Source organism: Xiphias gladius, chromosome 14 (assembly GCF_016859285.1).
Source record: "Xiphias gladius isolate SHS-SW01 ecotype Sanya breed wild chromosome 14, ASM1685928v1, whole genome shotgun sequence".
Classification (NCBI taxonomy): Eukaryota; Metazoa; Chordata; class Actinopteri; order Istiophoriformes; family Xiphiidae; genus Xiphias; species Xiphias gladius.
In genome coordinates, this window is record NC_053413.1 from 25,638,929 (window position 1) to 25,665,618 (window position 26,690).

Genomic DNA, 26,690 nt, shown 5'->3' on the forward strand with positions numbered 1-26,690 from the left:
GGGCCGTGTTCAGGAGAGCCATGCCGTAAAGTCTGCTACTGGATGTGTTGTTAGCAAAGCCTTCTGGCAGATTACATTAAAAATGACCTCTTCAATAGCACAGTCGACACACATGAAGATCCAATGTCTCGTATGATTTGCAGATAATTATCTTAAAAGTGAAGTCAGTGATATTCTAATGCACAAAATGACCCTAATTTATGAGTGGGGGTCCCTGATACCTCCACAGCAGCTGGCTGTCAAACCAGCACTTTATTTTTGTTGCGTGCTCTGTACTTCCAAAACCTACGTGAACACTGACGCAGCATTTAAGGGCGAAGGAATTCAAGGATTCAAAAAAAATCGTCTGTTTGTTTTCACACAAAAAGCAGGGTGGATGTTACACAGTTAAACTGTACTATAAAAAAAATTCTTCTAATGTTTTTTCGTCCCCCTGGTCTTTTGATTTGGCTCTGTACATAGCAGAGAAATAACACTTATCTAAAGCACGAGGTAGGCGGTCTAGCAAGCACCTCTCCTCTTCCTGAGTCAACTAACGCCAATTAAAGCGTAACTGGGGGCCATATTCTCTGCTGGAAATGAGTGTTTCCATGCTGAGCAAGCTTCTTCAACCTTCTCCATTACAGCTCTGACAGTAAAGCCAAGGGACCCGATCAAAACCCGGGGGACAACGGTGGCTCCGTCACAGAGCGGGAGATGGAACAGACATGTCCCAACTGGACCAGTGAATGCATGTTCAGAAAACGCTCAGGAATCCTATCACGCTAAAAATACATTTTATGATTTTCAATGAAAAAAATAGCTGAAAGAAATATTTTCCACGCAGATCATTTTTGCGATTTGTTTTGTTTACATTTCTCACCTCATACTGTGTGTGTCGGTGTATTGTGTGTGGAGATGAAAACCATTGCTGAAAAATGTCCAGTGCACCAATACCTGAGGGACAAACCCCATTAACTTGGTTGTTCTAGGTGAATTTGGTGATTTTGGATCTACAACACTGAACAAGCAGTCACTTGAAGTGTGAGGGAATCACTGAATGGAGGGTTTACATTTATTTGTTTTTAGTGAGCGGTGTATTTAACCAGGTGTGTCGGTTAAGACATGAAGCAAAATCCTTTTTGGTAAGAAACACTAGTTGACTGTTTGGTTCTGTTGCTGCATGGAAATAACTTTGCTACCTGCTCAGCGCCACACAGCAGACAGACAAAGCTAGCGACTAGCTGGTGAAGAAATTTCGAACATCTAGCAGCTAAAGAGCCAGATGTTTTACTCACGAGTTGGTGGAGACCAAAAAGGAAAGAGAATAATGAATAAATTAATAGATTATTAGATTAGATGGAATGAAAAATGAATCAAATCTAGTGTTCCTGTGTCTGCTGTCTCTCTGATCTGAGTTGTTGTCTTACGCTCGGCAGTAATAAAAAATAACAACTTGTGATGATGATGATGAGTGTGAGCTGTCTCTCTTCTTTTGAGTTGAGCTCTTCTGCCTGCAAGTGGCCAAAAAAAAAGCAGTTTTAAGGTTGTAGAACAGTGGTTTTTCGCACTTTCTAACTTGTGAACCCTTAAAAGTCAAGCCACGTATGTCTAATCGTTAAGTCTACTTCATCTCCAGTTGCATGCCCACCGGTTTATGACCAGTTCAGACAAACAGATCTAATATCCCATGTTTTATCTGAATAACTTTTAGAAGCCTGGAGAGTGTGTAATGATTCCAGTATTTCACAAGGACAAGACGAGATCAAGGACCAAACACAATTTTGTGTAGCAGAAAATATATGTCAGCTTTTCTATCTTGTTAATCTTCTCACGGCGCCTCCAGATAGTCTATCTTGCAAACCCTCGTGGGTGTCCAGAAACCCCCAGTCGATGGAAAACAGGATTTTTAAGCTGTTCTTAGCCTATTGTTAAATCAACATACACTTTTGTTTTCTATCCTTTGTGCCAAAATGTAAAAAAAAAAATCTTAAAATAGATTAAGTATAAGACATTTGCTAAATATCATCAAGATTATGATCGGAGCACTGCATGAACCTTTTCTGATCCTTTTCCTGTCATCTCAATGAACAACATAAACGAGCAAAGAAAGATGGAAAAATTCAGCGTTTCGGAGCTTAGTGCATAAAACCTCCAGTAGGCAATCAGACAGGGTGTCATTAGAGCAAATTCACCAGTCTCCAAAAGATGGTCAATGTAAACAGAAGCAGGGTGCAAGACTGACTGGGCCTTCTCCACATCGTCGGTCGTCCCCCCATCTGAAAATATTAGCAGAGCTCAGATAACCTCGGCGCGTCTCTGATGCAGCACTGCTACTGAGCAAACTTCACAGAGCAAATATGATGCAACACATCCCGGCACAGATCGAGTCACTGGGGCTAAAACTTTGAGGCTGAACGATCGTCAGACAACACAGGGGTCGCACTGACAATGAGTTTGTGCTGTAACGAGGCTAAATCTATTCCCTTTAACTTAAAGGACTGCTGCTAATTTTATCTATATTCTAACTGAACATGAATTTAATTATAACTGGTTTTATGATGTATTATAATACATTTTTTTCTCTGCTTTAGATCAGTGTCATAAAAATAAATTATTTAGGGAAAATGATTTTTCATTATTGCTTCATATTTAAGTCAGTATTAATCCATATCTATGAATAGCTGACACAGAAGTAAAAATAAAATGTCTACTAATGTTGTTCGTCCATCCAGCAACTAAAAGTTGACAGGTTGAATCACTGTAACAATACCTACATGATGCAATATGATTATAACCTACACTGCGTTGAGTTGAGGCATCACAAAGCAAAGTTATTACATATAGGAATACCTGACTCAGACAATACATACATTTATCACTGACACATGCTTAGGATATCTTGTCACACAGCAGCACCACACCTAAAAATGAAAACCGGGTTAAACAATGTCAGTAATGTCAGAGCTTTCCCCTCAGACCAGCTCGCAAATGTGGTGCATTTGAACGCACCGCACTTTCCCGCTTAATCTGCACATTCAGCTGCAACATCACGTAATTATAATATAATATGGACAAAAAGTGACATTATGTTTGCTTAGGTGAACTTATTATCTCAAGCAATTTTCAGGTCTCTCCAAGGTGAAGTTCATACACTACAGAAATGAATATGAACCAATAGCTGCCTGCAAAGTGTGAAATCATGTGTCAAACATCCCCAAAAAAAATGTAAGGTATATGTACTGTATATATGGTTTGTGGTTATTATGAAAGGGCTAAAACTAGACTTGCAACAATAAATAAATTAATCAATCAACAGAAAATTAACCAGAAATTATTTTGATAATAAAAGAATTGTTTTAGTTGGGTTTTCTTCCAGTACAAATTCCAAAAATATGCTGGTTCCAGTTCCTCAGATGTGAGGATTCGATGCTTTTCTTTGTCATACGTGATGGTAAACTGCATATGTTGGACAAAACAAGACATGAGCACATCAACTTGGACTGTGGGACATAATAATGGGCATTTTTCATTACTTTTTGATATCTTTTTATAGAGAAAAAATATTAATTGAGAAAATAATCTGCAGATTACTCGATAATGTAAAAAAAAAACAAAAAAACTGTTAGTTGCAGCCTTAGTAAAAACATGTAAAAACATAGGAACCTTTAAGTGAGCAAGTAGCCTGTAACTGACAGGCCACCATCCTTATCTTTATGGCCAGATTCAGGTGCATGCTGGGGCTAAAAATGAAAGTAAATAGAGGTTTCTACACTGCGGAAAATGACCATCTGGACAGAGTTTAATCAACTGGACCTATCTGTCAGTCCACTGTCCACAGTCACTATGCTGTAATGAAGTGACCTCCTGTCACAATATCGTCAATAAATTACCTGAAAACAGGTAAAACAGCAGGGAATACAAGTCAAACGCTGTCCTTTTGCCTTCTATCGGTCCCTCAGATGAAGCCTACCATTTGAAAACTCACTACCACATGATTATATCATTATGGTCACTGTTTCCAGTGTAACAAAGCCGACCCTTGTAGTCGTTCAATGCTCCAGCTCTCAATGTGGCTTCGCTCCGACTGCTGCGATGAAAGTCACAAAGGAAATGTCAAGTCACTGATCGAGCAGTATCCTGCCACGTAGCAGGCATGCCCTTTCTCCTTTTGTACCCAGAAACGTCGGGGTGACACGCCCGAAAATAGCAAAAAGTCCCCAGGGGTGGATGGATACCCTCATCGCTCATCCCTGAATCCTGCGCTTTCAATCCTGGAACGTCACTCTACGTGGCTTTATGCTGAACGTAGGTTTGTCGTGCTGTCAAGCGTCAGCATGTTCACATTTGCTGAGGAGGTTTGCCAAAAGCCCTTCAAAAACACGGAATACGTAACATCGCTGACGTCACGTTCCCCTTAAATATAACGGCTTTTGTCATGCAGACATAGGTCCAACGTAAATGCTCCGCAAGGGCTCTATTCCGACATGACGTGACTGTTATGAAAAAGGGCCAAAATGCTAACATGATCTTTGCGTGCGTACTGATATCAGTGAAGAAGAGTGTTGCTATCTTGAGGTTACAGGGTGTTGAGGTGGTGACTATGAAATGGCGACATGGCAGAATGGGAAGTTCAGGCTAGGGGCTAACTGAAGAGACCAGGGGAGACGAAATATACCGTATGTCGTGATATAACTTTTTCGGCTCCAACACGATGTGTGTGTTGGAAGGTTGTAAAGCTTTAAATAAATGATTACAGATAAATAGAAAGAAGAGTATTCACTGATCTGTGTGATGTTACAGTGTCATCATTTATTACATAGGGAATAGAGCAAGATCAATATATCGGCCCATAATAGCTTATTGCAGATATATAGATATTGATGTATATTTAGACTGAGGTCATTGAGAAACAGTGTCAGCTTTTTATTGTTTCTTCCACCACAAAGCACTGACAGGTGGATTTTTCAAAGAAAAAAAAGATTTTTTATTTTATGTTATTTTATGTGATTACGTTTAAAAAAACCAAATAAAACACACAATGGGGGAATTGTGACGCCGCAGCATGAAGAGACGAGACCTTAAACTGGGGACTCTCGTTTAATCCCTAGTTGTTCACGTGACGTATTTCTTTATTTCTCTTTCTCTGCGTCGTTATTGAACTTTCTTCTCTTTTACTTTCTCTACCGATGTGTCAAACATACTGTATAAGATATATTAGTAAGAGATATGTATGTACCCGCTTCTTAACAAGGCAGAGCGCGAAGCACGTTCAGTCTCTGCAGTCGCTGCGGCCTCTTGCATTAGTCAGATCTGAACTGCCTTTACTTGGGCCTAGTCAGATTGCTGTTGTTGCCCTTTACATAAAAGTGACTTAGACACTTCTTCAGATGTGAAACTAATCTCTTTGGCGGATAACCGAAATAGGATATTTCCTGTTGACTTGCTACATACATAAATTAACATTTACCTTATTATGTTAAGAGAAAACGTGATCCGGTTTCCTCTAAAATGTACCTGCTGTTGAAAATCAGTTGTACATAAACATCATTTCTCGTTGACTATTTTGCTACAGTGGGAACACGTTTGGGTCTGTTTAGATAATTTACCTAAATGTGAAACGATGCCTTCAGCCCACTCCCGTACAAATAAACAATGCAGTGAAATGACGGGGGGCTGTGGGCCTCTGCGGCGCCGCAGTTAAGACCTTTAATTATGTTGCCCTTTCGGCCACACCCCAATCAGTGATTTCACGACAGGTGCTTTGCCATTGCAGGCCCCTGGGTCCTCCTGCTGCGGCGCACCGATTCGGGGTCCGGCCTGAAGGTTTTCACCTACGGAGAGCAGCGCAGCAGCAGGCGCTCCAGGCTCTGCGCTCTGTGGGATTCGGCGTCAGATTACTTTGCTAAAGACTGTTTACTTCAGAAAGACAACAGACCAGTTACACATCTTTGTAAATTATTTTTAACACTGGTGCGATGTTCATCCAGCAGCTGTCGCATGTCGAAACAACAACTGGTTTCCTCCCGGTGTTGAAATACGTTTCTTTTTTTTTAATTTTTCACTTCTCTCTCCCTGTGTTGTTGGAAAAGGGTAGAATAGCTAGAGAATGTCCTCAGCTAAACAATACCAACCCTGCTCACTGTTTTCCTCTGCCAGGAGATTACAGCCTGCTCAGGCAATCAGAGCTGCTGTGTGGCCTGATAGAGGCTGAGCTGTCAATCACCAGCACAACGGACCGGCATTGTCTGCGGGGAGCAATCTGACAGCAGCTACTAAAGCAGGTCAGACACGGTGGATGTGAACAATGGCCGGAGGTCCAGCCACTGTAGCTTTCCCAACTGTGAGATCCAGCTGTCAGAGCGGCCTCATCTCAGCCCGGGGGAGCTTTTTCATTCTCTTGGAAACTTGGTCTTAAAGTGCAGCTGAGCTGACAAGTAGCTCCAGCAAAAGAAACCCGGGCAGGGACCGACAGAATCATTTTGATGCTCATGTTTCACAGTGATTAGCATTTCAGCACAAATTTGGGGGAGAACAGCAACGTTTCGATGCGAAAAACTCACCGCTCGAGTCAAATCAAGTCAGACAGGTGTAGCGTCTGGAAATAACCACCCGGAGGTTTGACAGAGTCCCCCACCACAGCTGGAACATCAGCTGAGGGAGCTACTCACAACTACTGAACATCTATCTAACTGAGACCTGAGAGGTTTCTAATGACCAATGAAGGAACAGAGGTAGAGCAGTAAATTGTATTTACTACCCGAAGGCAGTGAGGCAAAGACAACACAGCCCACAAAACTGTGTGCACCACTGAAATCTGCTAAGTAGATGCCACTTCCCTCCCTTTGTTTGGCTGCTGTCAGACAACGGTAACTCCGATTCAACTTTCCATTTTCTCTTTCATTTTTCATCTTTATGTAGATAAATGTCAGCTCTTTTTTTTCCGGTGGTTAGTATTTTGGGGCTTTTCTTCCAGTTCTATCATTGTGTGAGTTTTTCCGACGTGTCTGAGGCAAATTGCTTTGTTACGTAGCTTTTCCTCAGGGTGCAGACATCCCTGGCTTCTATACATTGAAAATATAAGTTGCCTGTCAAGAGAGGATGACTAACAAGGATGCCTCTTTTTCTCAAACATTTTGAAACAAGCTACAACATCCTGACGAATGTAAAAATGTACCGAAACCTGCAAAATGACCTATCAGGAGAGTATTTTACCAAAGGTTTTACCTGCACAACGCTTTTTTTTATTGCAGCCAGGTCCATAGCCGGGATCTTAGAAATAATATCGTGTAAAAGTGTGTTGATTAGCCACCAAAAGGCTGTGAATTTCTTTTTTTACATTTAATTATTCATTTAACTGTTTTGATATTTGTTTCCCAACTTTTTTGCCTTCTGGTCCCTCAAAAAGAACTGATGTCTGCTCAGGAACCCCTCGTGGCTTGTATCTGACAGACAAGCAACAATAGATGAACTTTTTCTTTTTCTTTTTTTTTCAAAAAAATGTTTTGTGTGTAGCTGAACTATGTTTCAGATCAACGGTCCCCAACCGGAGGGGGAGGCCTCCTTGAAACGGTCGTGACATGATTAACAGAGGACAATAGAAACAGTTTGGGTTTTTTTTTTCACTTTTAGAAAAAAAATTTTTTAAACTTTTCTTTACTCGTTGCCCAGGAGACACAGGAGAGTTCTTTCTTGTTTAGGCTACTTAGAAAAAAAAAAAAAACAATCCCTTGTGGAAGTGCTCACAGCTCATTGTCCTTATACCCGCAGGGGTCCAGAGTAAACAGAGTTGTTTCATTCGGAGATGCCACGAGGCAAAAAGTTTAGGAATCATTGCCTCGGTTTCCCTCCATCACTCTCCGGACACCTCTCTTTTTTGGACAATTTTTAAAAAATGACAAAGCTAAATCTGTAGAAGCACAGAAACCATGCAGAGAAAAGATTTGTGTGTGAAAAGCAGCCCAAAGTCAAAAGCCGAAGAAATCAAATACAACAGACCACCTATCCACATAAAAAGAAGTTGACACATTTTCTTTTTTTTTTTTTTTTTCATCAAAGTGAATCGGGGTCACCAGAGGCTGTCATAACACGGCCCGTCTGAGCGGGGCTAAAAATAAAACCCACCACGGATATAATCACAATTACACCACACTAGACACACACATTAGATTAACGGGCACGTTTTCAAAAGGACACTGCACAAGCAGGAAAGGACCGAGCTAGTGAATTCAGAACACACACACCCCACCTGAAATAAATACACATCAGCAAGCAGGTCAGAAACCCGTTCGGTCAACGGTGTACCCGACGGCGCGGCCACCTGCCCCCTCCTAACGGCCCATTCACGGGCTTAATGAGATCACACAACACACAACAGATAACAGTATGCCGTCATCACTGCCGGCCTCTCTGTCATTGTCCTAAATCCCGCGGTGGCGTCGACAAGCGAAGCCCGCTCTGCACGGCCAAGAGCCTCCCGGTGAACCGATGAATGCTGGTGATCGGAGGATGCGGGGAGCAAAACGCTAATTGAGAAAAGATGTGGTGTGAAGTCTACAGAGTCTGACCGAATGGTGTCACAGATAAGAGGGTCTCCGAGATTATTTTCTGTGAACAACGATTATTTTTTTAGCTTTTTCTTTTTGATTCTAGGTTGATTCTCTGCAGGGGTTTCCTCCTCAAGGGGACACAGTAAGGCAGAGAAAGGCAGAGTGGGGGATTAATATGTACATTTATATGCGGTCGTGAGCGTGTGTAATAACAAAACACGGCAGTTGAATCTAAAGAGGTTGGGATCAATGCACACGCTGATTTAGCAAACACCTCACATACGGTAACTGCCATCATTACTACAGTAGAGACTGAGTAGGCTTTGGCCTCCGGTGTCGTACCTTGGCGATTGTACTTTTAAGAAAACCTGAGCGGTGCCCGAGTCACGGGCAGCAACAACAAGCTCAAGATCCAGCTCAGATATTCAACCACTATCACATCATAACGGGAAACTCAGTCGACACCCGACTGCTCCGAGACAAAACTAACTTTACTTCCTCTGGGGGCCCTTTACCCTCTTAATTTGCGTATCGCTTTTAAAATACGTATCAACAGTCTTTTCAGACGTTCACTTAATGTGCTTTGACGCTTCATATATAAAAAACATGACTTTAGACTTTCAGCTGCCACTACGGTCAGAGTCATGTTACCAGGAGATGTGACTATGACCAGGCATTAATATACTTAATGATCCATAATACTCCTGATGTTGTTTTTGTACATGAAGGTAGACGAGGAGTTTTAATCCTAGTGATGGGCTCTGTTTTCTACCTGTACATAATAAAAGCTTTTTTTCTGATAAAATGATCAGGTGTTAATCCCCGGTGGCAAATGTCAGTCAACTAGGATATGAATGTGAATTAGCATGGCTAACAATTAGCCGTCTTGTTCACAAACTGAATGTTAGTTGGTTACAAATGGCAGTCTGAGAGCTGTCAAGATTAATTTTCATCTGGGCCGTAGCAGGTGGTCTGGCTGTGCAGCGGAGTCGGTGTTTGCTTTGCCCACAAGTAGTAAAGGATGGATGGTATAAAAGGCCTGTATCGGCATGTAATTGGTGGATCCTAAAATGTGTGTGTTTGGTCATATATCTTACCGTTGACACAGAGCTCGTATGGTGAACACAGCTCGTTCTCAAACAGGCAACCTGTCGGCAGGGAAACACAAAGACAACAAACCGGTTAGCAGGTTCACAGATTTTGTAGCTGAACCGCATTTCTGTCATTAATTGAGGTGTGTTCTCGGTCAGAGTTTAGAGTCCGATGAGGTTGAGCCTTTGTATTTAGCCCTTTCTAGCCCTTTTCCCTTAAAACCCTCGAGATGGATCTTAAGGAAACAAGACTTGAAAGGTCAGTTCACCCAAATTACAAAAAAAGACCCCCATTTTCTCGCCTACCTCTAAACCCCTAGTAGCCATGCAGATAGTTTTGGCTTCATTTGCTACGGGTCTGATCTCTGCTTCCACCTTAATACAGTGGCGTTATGGAGGCTCTATACACCCAGGATACACCACCACAGCTCTTTTCACTTATTTGCTTGATTAGACCTCTTCTTAGGATTATGCAGGCATGTACAGGATGAGCTCGATTGACAGCTTCCCTCAATTTCCTGTTAGTGTTGTTGCACCTGTTGTTGGTGGACGGTACGACTTACACATTCGACATTGTTATGAGTAGATTGAGCGGGAACGTGACTTTCCAGAGACAAAGTCTGCCTAAACTCTGGATAAGAGACCTACAAGTTTTTTTTTTGAAATATTTTCTACCAAAGCAACCCCACCTCTAAAACTGTTAAACAGTGTTCTGTGGATTTGAATAGAATCAAACAGAATAAAACGCTTTTATTGTCATTGCACATTTGTAATACGAGCAAATTTGTTTTGCAGCCTTGGGAAATTACAAGAGAGAGAGAAACCTTCTTACAAAAATATGATAAACAGATAACAAAGAAGCAGTAACAAACTGTGCAATGAAAAGGTATAAAAACAGTGTATAGAAAGTATAAAAAGTGGCAGCAGTTTGTAATAGTTCTCTTGTGACTTGCACACGACAGTCAGTAAGGTTGGTGAGGGGGATGGGGGAGATTTGATGTGCTGTGAAACCAGCCTTGCAAAGCACTTCACGACGGTGGGTGTCAGTGCCGCTGATCTGTAGTCATTTGCTCAGCTGGTGGCTGTCTTCTTTGGCTGATTTCAGGCAGGTGGGGGGGACAATGGACTGAGGCAGGGATAGGTTGAAGATGATGGCAAAACATCCTTCCGGGCATCTCGCCGGGTCTCTGGGTTGAGGGGGAACAGGGGAGGAAGCTATATTTTATCCTGTTCCACTTCCACGGGAGATTTAGCAGCAGCTGGTACAAACACACACTGTCCTCTACACATTTCTGACTCTGATTCCACTTTGGCTAACGGCTTTCCCTGAAGTGGGGGATATATTAAAAAAAAAAAAGAAAAAAAAAAAGGAAAAAGACAAAAAAACTTATCACAATGCACCAAGGAGACAAAAACACTGCCGAGGAACGAGAGAAACAGACAACGGTTGGTAGAAGCAGGTGCAAGCCATGTGCTGCTAGTGTGCTTCCTGCAGCTGCTACACAATAAAAGCCCTCCGGTGTGAAGAACCGATAATGTCTGATTGTAGCTACAGATTAAGGTCGCTGAGGTTAGTCTGGGTTTAAGTGAGCATAAACACACTGTAGGTCTTAATCTCGACTACAGGCTACTACTTCTACGACTACTACTACATCTTCTAGTCTACTCCTAATACTACTACAGTTATTACAACTGCTTTCGCTTCCACATCTTCTACTTGCGCAGTAGCTACTACCGCTGCTGCTGTACTACTACTACTAGTACTACTACTTTATACTGTATACTAAAGCTGCTACATCAACTACTACTTCTATTAACACTACTACTACTAACCTACTTCTACTACTTTTAATACGAATACTATTACTACCTCAACTGGAACATCTACTACATTTTCTATCTACTACACTACTGCTTCTACTACTGCCACTGCTACATCTTCTTCTAAAACTACTAATCTACCGTTACTAGTAGTCATACTACTTCTACTATCTACTTCAACAAAGATTACATCTACTACTACTACTTCTACATTCAATAAACTTCTTCTCCACTACTGATAGGCTACTACTACTACCCTACTTCTATCACTTCTACCACTTTTACTACTACTAATCTACTTCTGCTACTTCTAAGACTAATATGTGATGTGTGCAGGTCAGTAAATACTACTGTATTTACTGACCTGCCTCATCTACTGCATTTACTACTACTACTATAGTATCTACTATAGTATACTACTCAGAATACTGACCACTTCAGCCAGTATTTAACTTCTTTCAACATGCAATAGGACCACTACTACTCCAGTGCTACTTTAAGTACTTCCATGACTAATATACTATCAGTCTCATGCACTGCCACCACTAGTGCTTGTTCCAATACTTCTGGCATTAATAAATTAGCAGTTTAAAATGTTTATTTAGCTAAACACGTACCAATGTTGATAGCAATCAATTGCACTCATCATGTATGCACTCAGATGGGTGTACACACACACACGCACGCACGCACACACACGTACACACACATGCCCACGCGCACGCTAGGAAAATACTCCAGGGACTGTAACAGGCAGGGTGCCTAGCAAAACGATGGGATGCTGTTTCCATGGCAACACTTGCTCATCGCTGAGTGCCTCTGCCTTCCAGGGATCAAAGAGTGGAAGCGATTTCCTCCCCTCCTCCCTCTCCCATCACTCTGCACACTTACACCCTCTGAGATCCTGTTTTTCGTTTTTTGGCGTCATATTTCTCTTCTCTTTTCTTTGTATATCCAGGGAACGGTTTGCTGAGCATGCTCTGTGTTCAGCGACACAATTACACTGCTACACACATCCACACCTGGGGGCTAACCACAAAAAAACTGCTTTGGGGCACCAAGCAGCTCAACTGAAACTGTTTTGGAGTAATTCAAGAGCACCCTATCATCAGCAGTTAGGCTACAGCAGAATCTACTGCCCAGACTCCTCCAGCCGAAGATTTTTCTGTCACAAAACTGCTTCTCTAGCCCTCAGGGGGTGATGACGCCAACAGTATTGCGCTCTTTTCTTTGTTCGGACAACAGATGGCATTTTGCTGTATTTTTTGCGTGTTACAACCATACCACGGCATGTTAACAGAAATCAAACAGGCTCAAAAAAATTACGCTAAATGCCGTTCTTTGCGTTTTTGTTCCACTAGATTAGATATTTTGGTGCCAAGGTCAAAAAAAGCTAGCAATTTTAGACTTTTTCTAATTTTGTCGCCTAAAAATTGTGATAATATACAACACATTTGATTACATTCTATAGGAAAGTTAATTACGCTAATTTGAAGTTACTTATCAACATAACAAGATTAATATTCAACGCCTGAACTTCAACACTTGGTCGAAATGTTTGCTGTCAACATCTTTCACATATTTCCCTGCTGTAATAATGTTTTTAGAATTATGTTTTGGCAACTCAAAGTACTCGTAGTCTAGGTTATTCAGTGATGGACAGTGTTTACAAATCACAAAAAAGGGGAAATACCACATACAGCAAGAACGCACCAACTATCACTAAATAACAACTGTCGCCATCTGAAGAACACCACGGTAATTACATAAACACATACCAAAAGAGTAAAATACACGACAGCTAGCCCAAGAGTTATTACCAGTTACTTAAAATGTTGTATTAGCAACACATTAGCCTCAGAAAGCTAGCATACTGCCTACCTTGATAAGCAATCTACTATAGAAAAGCTAAATTAGCAAATCAGAAATCAACAACTATATATATATATATATATATAAATAAAATCAGTACCTAAAGATTCGACAAAGCCATTTGGGGAATAAATAAAAGATGTCTGTCAATGTTTGTTTTCTCACAGATCTGACAAAATGGCGGATGTAGCGTTGTCAGTTAAACTGCCATAGAACTTTGTCAGCAGCGGTTGCTGTGACAACAGCATGTTCAACTGAAACCAACAGAACATGCAACGCTAACGTAAAGCGCGAGGTTTCAACCGTAACCGCGGCCTTTTCCTAACTTTAACCTCTGCAGCAACAACTGCTGCTGCCAGATTTCCATCAGCCGTAGCTAGCTAGCTAGTTGACGCTAACTAAACTGTGAGTTTGTTGAAGTTCCAGCTGACTCAAAAACCATGTAAAAGGGTCTTAACTATGCACACAGTGGCTACATACATGATATAATGCTAAAACAGTGGCGCTAAAGCTACTTGTCCATGGGCAAAAGTCATTGTCCTCACCAGATGATGATTTGTAACGCTATCGTGTAAATACCAGTTAACAGCTTTGCTCTCGTATTGCGGTGTGCAGCTTGTTAGCCCTTGTAGTACAGTACAAAAAATATAGCAAAATATAATTTGCTCTAACAGAAGACTGTTTGATGCCCAACACTAGCTTGGATAGGCAACACAGCCCTTTTTCACAGCAGACATTCTTACTTGTGTTTCACTACAATTTGTAGTTCTCTCGGATAATTGCAGAAATTCCCTTATTACATTTTCAGATTTGCTGTTATGTTGTACCACAAAGGTTTTGCAAAACAAATCAAAATAAAAACAAGAAACACTCAAAAGCCTGCATAAATACCACTTAAACAACTAGCGACTCCTGCCCCTAACCAAAATCAACAGCAGTCGCTTTCAACTTTAAATCTTCTCTTGTCAACATTTCCGAACAACATCTCACTTTTGTCAGTGCAGGATATTGTCTCTCGAACGAGGACATGTCCGAGTGAAGTCATTTGTTATTAGCTTGTGTTGTTTGCTAGACATTCATTATTTTACTTTTTCTGGTGCAATTAAAGAGAGAAAAACCAGAAGATGTATTTTTTTTAACATCTCTGTGGAAAAAAATACAACAACAACAAAAAAAACCCCCCGCAACTCACAGTGGTTTCCAGCAGACGAAACCTTGTTAAAAGCAGAAACATGTAAAACAGAAATGCTGTTTACAAAGAGTCGGAATTTCAAAACAGCAGCTTTGGGGCGTTCATGCAGCGTATGGGCCAATTTCTCCAAAACAGCATGATAATAAGACCAAAAATATATAAGCAAGAAAGGGAATACACAGAGGCTTATGGTGCAACTGAAAGGGAATCATAACAATAATTAAAAATAAAATTGGATACAAAATGCTATACACAAACTTTGGCAAAAAATGGTTCCTGACATTCATTATCTAATATTTTAGAACACAGAAAAACTGATAATAACATCCAATAAAATGGTTACTTACTGAAGCAATCACACCAGCAGGTGAATTCAATTAAATAAATGTTTATTTTCATGCTACAATTATTTTCTCGGTATGGGGGGGTCACATTTCTCTTACTGAGGGCAGTTATTTACTTTTTTATGTCTGGTAGTTGTTATCATTAATTGTACTTCATTGTACAAGCAGTCCCCTTTTTGTGCTCAAAGTCCAAAAATCACATACCGCAAAATGAAAAGGTTACTGTGTCTTGAACATTTTTTGCGCTTGGTCTAATCTGAAAAGTAGGTTTACTATCAAAAAGTCAGAAATTATGTCAGTGAGATTAAAAAAAAACAAAACAAAACAAAGTGACAGAGGCTCAAACATGGTAATGTGAGTTTCCCCGCCTGCTTGGTTTTATTTTGAAATTTTACAGCTCAGTTATGTGTGCACCCCTGTTACAAAATAAGCAGCTGTTGTGACACTGGGAGTGATATAAAGTGGTGCTGGGATCCTACAATGGTTTACACAGATCCAGTTGTTCTACAATGCACCGTTAGTCAAGGTTGAGTCAGGACTCAACCCGGTGCCTCCCCAAATACGGTAACACATCTCCCTCCTTGCCCGGGCTTACTGTATACATAAGGATGACAATGATTTTTATCGCGATAAATCGAATAGAATATAAACTATACATTCTAATCAAGTTATAAGGTGCCAAAGTGGAGCCAAAGTTCCTTAAAAACTTGGCATGGAGACTTTATTTTGTCCCCTTTTTCCATTTCACTGCCAGATAGGAGCCTTCTCCGGCGAGTTAGCGGTGGAGGGATATGGCTTTTGGACTTTTGCTGCCACCCTGAGTTTTTGCTCTCTGGTTTCATCACTCCACGCCAGCAGAGTGTAAAATAGGTTGCGGTGCTGCGACTGCGGACCGACGCCAAGTCGGCGATGCGGGAGGAGCGGAATTTCAATCAGCTTCACCCTGTGAGCAAAGGAGCGGTGTCCAGGCTGCGGCCTTTAATGCCTCCTGGCTGGGCCATCACAAGCTGCGCTCACTGACATGAAAAAGGGCACTACGTTTCCCACAATGCCATCTGTCTGTTTGCATCAGACAAATGCTGCTCTCCCGAGGGAGGGGGCCAACGATTAAGCCGAGAGCGGTCACCTTGAAAGATGAAGCCGGTGCTTTAACCGCTCGTATAAACTTCTGGGTACATGCGTCCGTGCGGAGACTGACTTGAAAATGACAAATTCATGTTCTGCAGTTTCACAACTATGTTTATGTAAATGAGAAATCACCTTTTACACCAAATTTCAGGCAAAAAAAAAAAACAGTTAAAATAAACAGTCAATCAGTACATAAACAAATAGTAGTGGGGTATCTAGAACGCCTTACTGCCTCTCCACCTCTCTCTACTATCGTCCTGTTTGTGCAGTTATGCCACATTAAACTGGGTTTCTGTAACATCCGACGCAGTCTAGCAGCCAGGACTGGCCCCCAACACAGAGGATGCCTCCTGAGAAGTAACCCAACAGAATACTGTAGTTAGCTAGCGACATGCTGGTCAGAGGCCCTGGAAGTAACACTAGGGTACTACCGTGGGCAGGAAGCCAGTTAGTTCGGCATCGGGGCTGCCAGGTCTGCGTGAAAAAGAAAACTCAGCACAATACCAGAACAGAAAACATACCCCTGCCAAACCATGCACTCTGCTTTTAAGGTCTAACGGCATTGCTATCGTATCACCATCATTTGCATGCAAAATTAGGTCTACACAACCAGGGGACAAAAAAAAAAACAAAAACGTCAACACTTCGAAAGTAGCCCCCTTCCTTCGGGGAAACCGCGAACCTGGCAACCCTGCCGGGCATGCTAAGGTTCGAAACATACATTAGAGCAGATAAACACGCTGTTTCGTCCATTTCTTACACTTTTGTCCCTGTGTTTTTGGTCTCTGGAGCTCACTGCCACGTGTACCGTGGCATCACTCATTGCTGGATGTATATTGTGCTGTTCTGTACGCATTCATCACGCGGTGTGTACACATTTTGTAAGATACATCTGTTTATTCTAAGTTTTGGCTGCCCTTCTGGCATCTGGCTGGGGAGCACTCATGAAGACTAGTCTGGCTTATTTTAAATTTTGCTTCTGTTTATTAATGCACATCGTCCCTGTCAAATGAAATGAAACCAAAATAAACTGTTCTCGGTGGTTCAGCGAACGGTGAATTAGTTTTTATACTCGTATAACTAGCGATAGTTAGTTAAGTTGTGGCTGTCTCCACCCTCGGCCTCGGCCTCTCTCAGTGACGTATTATGACAGCACAGGAGCGTGGACTTCCGTCTCCATTACAAAAAAAAAAAAGGCCGACTTCTACTTCGACCCTCCCCTCTAACCTTTTCAGTTTTCCACCACACAATGTTATCTCTGCAGGCGTGTTTACATTTCGGGACAGCTGATAACGAGTTGGGGTCGCAGGCTGAAGGAAGAGGGCCGAGCCTTTTAAAAGTGTTCCTCGTCTTTGTAGTTTTGTTTTTAAGCTGGTCTCCAGCTTTTAGGTGCCGTTTCCCACGGCTGATCAAAACGGGGGTTCCTAATCGGCTGTCTGTGTGTTGTCTATCTACATGTGTGTAGGCGGCGTGTTTTCTGTCGTGTACCACGCATTCGGTGTCTCCTTTGGTTTTTTTTTTTTTGTGTGTTTTTTCAAGATGACGGCAATCCAATTTGGTTCGGGCCTCAGCTCTGACAGCAATGATCAGTCACAACAACACGCCGCCAGACAATTTAGGCGAACACAAAAGGAGAGGATTCGGAAGCAGAGGCAGTATTTGATCATTTTGATTCTGCTGCAGCAGAGCAGAGGAAAATCCATTTCTCAATTAGGCCGTACTGTATGTGCGAACAGCCCTTCCTAAATTGGCAGTAATCTCTCTTTGTCTTCCCCTCCTCTGTCTCCTGCGGCGGCAAAAAAAGAAAAAAGAAAAAAAAAAAACCCCACCTCCGTCACCCACTCTCTTGTCCTTTCATCCCTCTCCCCTCATCTTCCTCTCTTCTTCTCTTCCACCGATGGTTCAAAGCCGAAGCACCGATCCGTCCATCTGGTCGAATCAAGCAGCAGTTCTTATGTGTTCAGAGCTCTGTGGATTTTTGCCTTTTCCATCAAAGAATCGAAGCCGATGTTTTATGCAGCTGTAGTGAATCGCCTTCGGTCCCTTGTTGTGGATGTAAAGTCATGTGAACATTATCAATCGTTTCTGTTTAATATAACTTGTGTTTGAGAAAAAAAAAAGTTTTGGTCAAGCTGGAATAAAACCAGATTCTAACGCTTCAGCTTGAAAAATACAACTTTCACTCACATTTTGAGCTGGAAAAGACCCTTTTTTTGGAGGCACAGCAGCAAAACAAGTGCACCTGAAACGCTGGTGATGATTCCTGATTGCACGGGAAAACTGTCCTCATGCGAGGACATGGCTTCGGTTTAAAAGTTGGTACGGACTCAAGGGTGGCAGAGCGCTCCTTCAATCTCGTCGTCATGCACCCTCCGCGGCACAGGAGACCCCCCAGTGGCCGCATTCACAATTTAAAACATCAGCACCCGATGCTTTCAGAAACCTTGGAGTGTCTCTCTCTTAGGGCCTTCAGGTGTTCACTTATATTGTCGCCTGTGTTGAATTCATTACCCGATACCTGAATGGAAAGACTGGGAGACAACTCACTCACAGTGCCCTGTCTCCTGTGAACTGTCTTCATATACAACTGATTTTTGCACCTGCTGATACATTTTGGGGGGAAAAAAATGGAACGATGCCCGGAGGTTCTAGGTTCAGCTGAAAACGTTTTGTTCCAAAGCAGGAAGCTGCATTTCTTTGCTCGCTGCATCAACAAAACAGACATGGAGAGGTGACTGGTAGGTGCCTGGACGGTGCAACAGCCACATTTCTTTGATACCGGGGACCGGGTTCCACATTGCGTCTCGTGCTTCAAATCAGCGTTCACTTGCTTCGATACTCACCGGGACCACAACCTTTTCCCCAACCTTAAGCAAGTGTTCGGTGTCATAACGTGAGCATAAAAAACATGGACATTTCTGGGTGTAAGCGATCGACCCCGTGCCTTCATGACCAAACCAAAATGAGGGGTTAATAAGGTTTCAGGGGGCCAGACTGGCAATGTCAGTTTCTACAATGAATACTTATACTTGCATGACAAACAATATGACTAAAGACTGAGCCATTGCTGAGATCTACTTGAGGGATGCATGAAAAGATGCTCAAGAGGTTTAAAAGTGAAAAAAAAAACGTGTTAGGGTCATTTGTTTCCAACCAGTACATGGTTACCGGTAACAGACGAGCAGTTTTCAGCCATGAATGCTCGGTTACCAGGAGCTGCCGAATGAAGGCAAGCGCCACTGGGGGGGGGGGGGGTTCAGCGGGAAGCAAGACAAACCTTGCAGGGCCCGACAGACGCATCGCCGCGGAGATAAATGCTCCGAACAGATGCGGCCTCACCTGTGCGGTGAGGAGAAACCAGAACAGGGGGGAGATACCGATCGGCGCAGCCGGGAACAGCTGCCCGCGGCAGGCGGGAACACGGCAGAAGCAGGGCGGCAGCGCCAGTGACAGGCTGCCCATCACACTTTCGCTTTCCGCTCTCCGAACATGGATCCGGGTCGATCGATCTATCGATCGGCGTCGCGTCGTCAGATACAGCTGGACCTGGACCTGGACCTGGACCTCACCGCAGGATCGTGTCGGGTCTCCCATCACGGCGCGTGAATCCTCGCTGATCTTCAGCTTTTCACAGGAATCCTCTCGCGGCAGGGAGACCTGAGAAACGACGCTGAATCCAGTCATGATGGACTGAATGATGACATGAATGATACCAGGGATCTACGTGACTGTGTCAACACAAACACATCATACAGTCTAACGTGTAGTTCCTCTTTAACTTGTGGGGTTTTTTTGTGCAGACAGAAAAGTAGAAGAGGTCTCCAGCTGCCCCCCGTTAGAACGAGAATTAACGGAGAAACCGAAAAAAGAGAAAGGTCTCAATTACGGGCTCTAACACTACAACTGACCAATGGGATCGCTCCGCCGCCGTGACATAACAGCGCTCATGCGCATGCGTCGGAGCACAGGTGCGGCGGACCTGCTCCCGGCCCGACCAACCAATCAGCGCGACTGACATGCGTCGACGAGCGCCGCCATGGCGACGGTCACGCCGGGCGAACCAGCGGCGACCCTTCTCCGGGTCCGGATTAATGATTAGGAGACCTGGGCTGGACGCAGTCCGTGGTTCAAATCCCAGCGGGGCGGGGCGGGGCGGGGCGGGGGGGACGCAGAGTCGACGCGACCGCGTCCACCATTAAGTTCAATACACGTGGACACAAGCGGCTGACAGGACCCGGATCGCGGACTGTAGGTCAAGTACCGACCACTGGCAAATGTCTTCTAGTTTCACAGAATAAGACAAGTGTCTGGCTGCAGCCGCGTTCTTTATGAAATAGGAACGTCCCGCACCGGGAGCAGGATCGGGTGTTCAGTGAGCATGCCGGACCCTGGATGCGTTAAGGCGCAGCCGGCAGGTATCGGCACACCGGTTAAAAATTTCACACCTCGAACCGAACGCAAAAAGCCCGGGCATCACGTCTCCGAAATAGCAGGAAAAGGGAAAGTTCGGAAATGTGTTTGTTCAGATAAAGAAATGTCTGAAAATCACATCGGCCCGTATGAAACGCAGTTTCCCGCGTGGCATTGAATGTAAAACGGATCCCGAAATATCGAAATAAACTTGTTAAATGCCTCCCGCGTGCTGTAAATTCGCTCTGGACGACAAATGGTTTGAGCTCTGGATCTGTTTCAGGTGCGTCTATAATTCTGAATCACTTTTCAAGAACCAGGGCAGTCGATGGATCGAGGGGAAAAGTATCCAGCGTTCCCTGGTTCCGGCCTCTCGAGTTGAGCATGTTCGGGTTTTTGGGACTGTTGACCGGATAAAGAAACAGATATGAAGACCTCCCCCTCGGCTCTGGGGAAATGTAATTGGCTTTTTTTCCTTCTCCTTTTTTTTCATTGATTCATTGATTCATTGATTATGAAATAAGGACTAGTTGAATTTGACATTTTCAAGATTTTGGAATGCGGTAATGAAATTACCCCACGTAAAAAAAACAAAAAACCCTCTGGCTCTTGGTCCTAGAAGCCAAATGTCGACAGGGTCTGACGTTATTTTGTGAAATGAGCAGGAAAAAAAAAGAAAGTCACACTCTTCCCCTGGGAGGAGATTATGTGCAATAAGCGTAAACTGGACATTTTTTTTTTTTAACACAACCGTCACATGAAAAGATTTGTTAAAGATGAAGGTTGCCAGATCAACGGACTGTCGACGTTAACGCTGGGGTTTCTGCTCTAATTGGTGATTGATGATTTCTCTCCGAATGGAAACTGAACCCAGATCATCTTCAGAGCTGGAGGTAAATGCATCCGACCGCCCACTCTCTCTTTCCGCTGCGCCACTTAAGTGTCAAACTACTTTCCGCTCCTGATATCTCATTTGTGGTAACTATTCCGGGCACGGAAACTCCTCTGACTTTACACCAACCCCACGGTGCATTTTGAGACCTCCCACGCATTCGAAAAAGAGACCCACTCGTGCGCGAGACATGGGAGAGCAGTCACCTGAGATGTCCGACGGGCTGCGCGGAGGACTCGGGACTACATCTGGAAACGGGTACCGTGACACTTAACGTGACCTATCACCTCCGGTCAAAGGGTCCACACAAGCATCGATGGTCTACTCAGAAAAAAAGCCAAAGCCAGAGCAAACACGTTTTAATACATCAGACATTAACTGTTGCTTCTTATTCAGTTGCTTCCCTCATTTTGATCTTTTTATTTATTTATTTTTTTTAATTTCTGAGCAAAACCACACGAAGGTCTTAACCTACCGTGAAAGGAAACAGGGTCCCTGGGGAGTCACCACTGGGTCCCGCAGACAACGCTGCAGCCCCCTCATACAATTACGCCAGCGATATTTCAGTGTTAAGAGAGTATTATCGGTGCACAGCAGCAGCACGCGGGGTGAAGAACGTCCGGGAAGTACGATACGGTCACGACCTCCTCACCGCAGAGCGCCGCTACGAGTCCCCGAGGGGATATTACAGACACTTTCTAAAGATAGTAAATAATATTATGCGCACAAGGTCACCATAAAGTCACTTTGGATTACAATTTTTAATATACTTATGAACACTGTAAGACGTGCACAGGGATTTTCTCTCCCTCTCTAGAGTGGGTCGCCACAATAACCGGAGGGGCGGTGGTTCGATCCCCGGCTCCTCCAGTCCACGTGACGAAGTGTCCTCGGGCAAGAAACTGACCCACCCCAATTGCCCCCAGTGTATCAGCGGTGTGTGTGTGTGTGTGTGTGTGTAGAAAGCGCCATATGTATAGAAAAGGGCGCTGTGTGAATGTGTGTGTGAGTCTGTTCACCAAGCTCGGGACAAGCCTGAAGACCAGCTGAAACCTACAGAGACCGGTCAAACCAGCGTTTGCAACAGCTTGCGGAGGTTTTTGGTCTTCGACGGTCAGGAAGGAGGGAAGGAGCGAGTAAATACACTAGAGAAAACACTGAACCGCCGGGTCAGTGACGGCTGGACTTCCGGTGGCAGACGACGCTACAAATCCCGCGGCAACCGCGCCGACTGGCGCGGGCTCTTGTACCAGAACAAACACGCGTACGGGCAACCGGCAGCTTGCGGTGTGTGTTTGCTCTGCAGTTTGCAGTGAAAAGGCCACAGAGGAGAAAAACGGCGCAGAGCTCGGGTGGGTGGAGAGGCGCAGGGGACTGCACGGCCCACAGAGGGAGCTAGAGGTGAGCGAACTTCGTAAAATGAAGCTAACTTCAGGTAAAGTCGTTTATCTACCGGTACGTCTCCCTCAGGCGACACGCAACTGACATTACCAGTCGCCTATTTCAGCCCCAAATATCAAACGTGTTTAAAAAATTCTTTATGAGAACGACTGGAAGCAACTGGACCTGAAGACTTAAAGATTTACATATAACACATTACGATTTTATCTGCTCACTGTCAACACCAATTGACCCAGACCCGGAACAGACCTGGACCAACTTGGTACCATCGGTCATCGCGGCCAAATCCTTTTTACAGAGCTGCTCAGCTGTTTTGGTTCACTCTTCTCACGTCGTTTTCAGCCACACGAGGCAGCTGTTCTCACTGATGAACCTCCGACAAACCCACTGTCCACCACCTGCTCAGGAAAAAAATGGCAGACAGACACAGTGAGAGACCAGCGGGTGAACATCGTGGAGCATTTAGCCGCTCAAGAGCCAGATGTTTCTGTCAGGAGCTGGTGGAGACCAAAATGGAGCTAAAAGAGAGGGAATATTTAGTTTCCATCAGGTGGACTCAAACACGAATCCAAAGGAATGACAACGTTGCGCCATAACTGTTGGATGGGACAACAAAACACTCGATTTTCACACAAGACACCACTGTTTGTTTCCCATTTCAAACCAAATAGTCAGCGTTGTTTCTTTTAACCATGACCGCAACTGTTCTATAATCTTAGCCACGTGTTTATTATTGTAACCATGATGACGAAAACCCTTTTAACGCAAGCCACGATCTTTCCCTAAACCTGACCGAGTCGTTTTTGAGCCTAAACCAAACCAAACCGTGACCATAGCCTTGTCACGTCATAAGAGAGTCGGCTATTTATTTTTCAAAAGTGATCTATAACAATTTTGGCACATCTCCTGCCGCCATTGGGACGCAACACTCCCACGGGTCGCATCAGAGGGTGGGGACAAACAACCTATGTGGTCGTTTAGGTTGAAGGACTCGTTGCCATATCCCTGCACTTGCTGGCCCGTTACCGCCACCAGCCGTCGATCAGCGGAACAGCGCGAAACCGACGAATGGGAAGGGATCGTGCCAGCCCGCGTCCCGGTGCGTGTGCATGATACAATCAAAACAGTATCCCACTTGTAGAGACATGGATCCATAGGGCTACTAGTGGACATATTTGTAACTAATCAATTTATCAAAACAAGTGGAGATGGCTCAACCTGTGGCTTTAGGGGCCCCCCCAGGGTGTGGGGGCCCCTAGGCAGCTGCCCCCGTCTGCCCGGTCGGTAATCTAGCATTGGGTCAAACAAGTTGGGGACCACTGCCACATGCTACAATAACGCAACCATGAATCACAATAATCTCGTTATAAACGCTGCTTGTCTGAACAAGTTGGCGGCGTCATAGTAAATATTCAGCACCGGGGTTAAATTATATGTATGTAGTTATATGACCGGGGGGGGGGTGTCATGAAATGTCAAAACTGTTCAATAAACCGAAGGACCCTGTAGGGCTACTGCAGGATTAGCACAACCAATCTGGTCACTAAACTGTATCCATCTCGGTGTTAATGTATAAAGAGGGACTGAAGCTGCAGCTCGGCTGCTCTCTGTTGTTTCGCTGCTCATCTTCTCAGCTGACTCTGTCCTGTGGCTGCCATACTGTCTGTTTGCTGGTTATGTAATCTGAAGGAGGAGGGGAGGGGAGGGGTGGGGGGGTCCTGGATGTACACACAGACACACACATGAAGATGCACAGACACGCACACACACACCTTCTTCCTCCTCCTCCTCCTCCTCACCATCTTCTACAACACATCTCTTGCATCAGTCGTCCCGCGGGCTCCGAAATCTCAAGATCAGTGGGGGAATATTCGGTGGCAGCTATTTATAGACTCTGTGCATGAGGGAAATTTATGTCTACAGCCACCTCACACACGCGCGCACACACACACACACGCGCACACACACACACACACACACGCGCACACACACGCACACACACACACACACACACACACACACACACACACACACACACACACGACACGATCAATAGCTGCCTCAGTAGCTGTGTATATGAGCTTATTTCTCAGCGCTTCGCATTGATGCTGTCACTGACTGTTGTTGCCTCCTCTTGTCTGCGGGCCAGTGTACACAGACCCCGCACTGCCTGTTTTACTTTGACTGACTGTTCAGTACAGTTGTGATATTCCGATTTTAACTCTGCTCCTATGTGATTTCTATATTTGACTTTGTTCATTGTATTGATTTTTGTATGTGTTGGCTTTCTTGAATCATTTTTAAATCTTAAATCTGTATCTTTATTGTATATATTTTTATTTCAGTTAATGGATTCTTGAATCATTTGAAACAATGAAATTCTTTATTTTTTTAAATATACCTTTTTTTTTTATCTAGCTTTTTGTTTTTAGCATTTTATTTCTATATTTTATTTTGTATATATCACTTGTAACTATGTTGTATATATTTTTATTTTTCCTTTCTTAAATTATGGCATTCCTAAACTATTTAAAACAATATGAATAATTCTAAAAATGATTTTATTCTATTCATGTGATTGTCCTTATTTTCTATTCAGATGCATAAGTCTAGCATTCCCTCACCATGTCCTGTTGTTTTTTTTATTATTTTGGACGTTTCCTTTGTAATTATACTGGAGACATTTTTATTTAGTGCGAATTTTATGTTTTTGCGTTCCTCGAATAATTTACCAAAATTAAAGGGCTTTGAAAATGATTTTACCGTACAACTATTTTTGCATTTTTTCGTTTTGAATCTTTTTTTTTAATTTGATTTAACTGCTGTTACCGCCAGTGCCGCCTGACAGATGCGGGCCTGCTCCGTAAACATAACGGCTAATGTCCCTTTATTGGCTCCGTGCTGCAGTTTAGAGACTCGCCGTGGCTCCGCGGTTCGCACGGCAGCGGCTCTACGGGGTCTCTCTCGCTTTGCGGCGGATCTCTCTGGCGAAACGCGATGAGAGGCTCGCCGCGTTTGTTTGTTTTGTTTCCCCCCCCCCCCCCCCTCGGCTCAGGTGAAGCTGCGGCGAACCATCCCGGCTCAGCCGATACCGTATTGACACAGAAATAGTGTCCTCCGAGGACCGGGGGTACCGGGACCGGGACTGATGCGGCTCCGGTCGCGTTATCGTTAAGCCGAAATAACCGGCCGTTGACGTACTCACCGAAGCTCCTGTCAGCAGAGGCGGGGAAGCGGCTCAGGGAGGCGAGGAGCAGGAGGAGGAGGAGGAGGAGGTGGTGGTGGTGGTGGTGTCGGAGGAAGGAAACGGGCAAAGGATTCATGTCTCTTCTGGGTTATTCTCCCAGGTGTTAAAAGGCCATTTCTTCCAGCGGGGCTCGGTCGGCCTTCCTTCCCCGTTGAGAGCGGCCCCCTCCGCGGCTGCGGGAGCAGAGCAGAGACCGGACGCCCGGGCGGCGGATGGACGCAGGAGGAGACGGGAGAGGAGACGGGAGGATGCAGGGCGTTTCTGCTGCTGCTGCCGCTGCCGCCGCTGCTGCTGCTGCTGTTCCTGGAGGCTCGTGCGCTCGCACCGTCAAGGCACGAGCAGTTAGACACGGTACATCCGGTGCGGATTTCCAAAATAAATGCTGGGGAGGGAAACAAAACAAAACCCAACAACAACAGTAATCTGCAGTTTTGGAGACACAAGATGAAAAGTGAAAACTGTGAGTAGTTTGTGTTTATACGAAAAGCCGTCTACAGAAACAGTCGCACAGTGCTTCAAATGTCAGTTCTATCACCAGTGCATTTATAACAAAACACATAATTATATCAATAGCATGTGTTTGTCTTCGGGAATAAACAAGCTCCTGCTTTGTTTCCCACAAAATGTCCTATCACGGTGTAGTGCATGTGGTACATTTTCAAAATAAAATACCCTGACTGACAAACAGAATCCGTGACTGTCACAGCTTGAATGGAAAACAGGAAGATTTGTAAACAGTTTGGGCTTTTTTAAAAATTTATTTA

At 44.0% G+C, this 26,690-nt stretch overlaps 1 protein-coding gene across 1 annotated transcript in view; it reads right to left on the minus strand.

The window, feature by feature from the left end:
* LOC120799458 (receptor-type tyrosine-protein phosphatase N2-like) overlaps positions 1-25,925 on the minus strand; it is a 218,019-nt gene extending 192,094 nt beyond the window's left edge. The window contains exons 1-2 of the mRNA XM_040144688.1: positions 25,885-25,925; positions 9,626-9,676 (exon numbers count right to left, since the gene is read on the minus strand). The gene's annotated coding sequence lies outside the window, so the exon portion shown is untranslated. The remainder of the gene's footprint in view (positions 1-9,625; positions 9,677-25,884) is intronic.
* Between the last annotated feature and the right edge of the window lie 765 nt (positions 25,926-26,690).